Genomic DNA, 2,146 nt, shown 5'->3' with positions numbered 1-2,146 from the left:
TGTGTGTTTGTTTATATTGTTCATTGCCGGCATATTAAAATTTTATATTGTGACTACATGACATATTTATTTTGTATTTTTTAAAACATCACTATTTCCAACGATTTATTCTTAGGCTCGTGGCCCTTTTTCTTTCATTTTTTTAATTTTTTGAGCCTTATTATTATAACATTATAATAGTATTGTTAATACTGAAGATGGTCCGATTGGGACCGAAACGTTTATTTTTGATTGCATGTGTTTAATAAAGGATTTGAAATAATCGCCACTGCTATCTGGTGTTCGTAGTATATGCCTTTCAGACAAAGAATTGTTTTGTTTTTATCGAACCACGGTGTATTTATAAATTTAAATTGAATTGTTTTCTCTTTCTAGGAAGAACTTAATTGGACCAGTGCATGGATTCATAAGCAGAGTAGGGAAGTAACGCTGTTACTTTTTTCGGTAATGATCGTTACTTTTTTCTGTCTGTAACGTTACATTTTTGCAGTAATGGTAACGATTTAACCGTTACATTTAATGTTTGTGTAATTTTTATTGGATGAGTTGGATTGGATCATATTTCGATTGCTGGCGCTGAAAGATGTCTTGTTTTTGTGTCTTTAGAAGTGTATATAGCTACCCGATTTGTGCGTTGTTATAACAAATGAGTAAAATACTTAAAACTTTTTTTAATGCTTGTGTAAGGGTACAAATATATATTTACGATTTAATATTGTATTATCTATTATAAAAGGTTATTATTTCAATATTAATAATTACAAAATATTTACTTTCTCATATTTATTTCTTAAAAAATATTGTTTATTTTATATCTTAGACTGCATTCCAATAATCACTATCAGTACTGAAAATTTACATTACATATACAGGGTGTTTGAAAATTATCGGCTAATCGATCACAGGCAGGTAGAACGGACCGAATTGAATCGAAAAATTTTATACCATTTTGTAGGTTGCGCAATAGTTAACGAGATATTAACGTTTAAAGATAGCCGAATAAGCGCGTCCGGCCGGCCTACTGCTGCCGAATATACAACCTACCGTCCACCAATCGCACGGCGCGCGGGCCGCTGGGAGTGGGAACTGCCACTAAACGTCTTCTAACGATTCAAACGGCACGCCTAGCAGTGATGCACATTTGGCTCCCCGGCAACACGGAATCCAGCCCCACCACTTGTACCCCCACTAAGCAGACACCTACCGGCATCGAGTCGGCCGTCTTCGTCGCGAGAGCGAGCGAGATATCGAGAGGCAGCGCCCGTCCTTCTCGCTCTACCAGTAACTCGTAAACACAAGCGAGTATTAGAGCGAAAAAGACGGCCGCTCTCTCTCGCTGTCTCACTTTCTCTACTAATCGCTTGTTATAAGAGAGAGCGACCAAAAACCGAAAATGTACTTTCTCGGCCGCTCGGCGTATTCCTGTACAGGGTATCTCGATCTTTTTTGCCAATCATTTTTGTGTTGATAGAGCGTATTAAACTGAGTCGAAAAGTCCTCTACCATTTTGCAATTTTCGTAATAGTTAACAAGATATTAATTACAAAAAATTGCAAAATATTACTCTTGAATAATTTTTTACTCAAATACCATCAACATTACAGAAAAATTGCAACAGACAAAAATTATTTTCTTCTCATAAAGTTTTGAGAATTTTTTCAGAATTTTTTATCAACTTTTTAGTACTGCATTTTCTTATTTTTATCAACATGAGAAAATACGGTATTAAAAAATTCTGAAAAAATTCTCAGAACTTTATGAGAAGAAAATAAATAATTTTTGTCTCTTGCAGTTTTTCTGTAAAGTTGATGGTATTTGAGTAAAAAATTATTCAAGAGTAATATTTTGCAATTTTTAGTAATTAATATCTTGTTAACTATTGCGAAAATTGCAAAATGGTAGAGGACTTTTCGACTCAGTTTAATCCGCTCTATCAACACAAAAGTGATTGGCAAAAAAGATCGGGATACCCTATACAGGAATACGCCGAGCGGCCGAGAAAGTACTTTTTCGGTTTTCGGTCGCTTATAACAAGCGACTAGTAGAGAAAGTGAGACAGCGAGAAAGAGTGGCCGTCCTTTTCATTCTAATACTCGCTTGTGTTTACAAGTTACTGATAGAGCGAGAAGGACGGGCGCTGCCTCTC

General features: G+C 35.5%; 1 pseudogene; it reads right to left on the bottom strand.

Annotated features, from left to right (window-relative positions):
- The window catches only part of LOC108758104 (multidrug resistance-associated protein 4-like), a 41,983-nt pseudogene that overhangs the window by 38,775 nt on the left and 1,062 nt on the right, over positions 1-2,146 (bottom strand).

This window comes from Trachymyrmex cornetzi, unplaced genomic scaffold (assembly GCF_001594075.2).
Source record: "Trachymyrmex cornetzi isolate Tcor2-1 unplaced genomic scaffold, Tcor1.1 scaffold1505, whole genome shotgun sequence".
Classification (NCBI taxonomy): domain Eukaryota; kingdom Metazoa; phylum Arthropoda; class Insecta; order Hymenoptera; family Formicidae; genus Trachymyrmex; species Trachymyrmex cornetzi.
The sequence above is the reverse complement of the archived record's forward strand: the minus strand, read 5'-3'. Positions and strand labels throughout refer to the sequence as shown.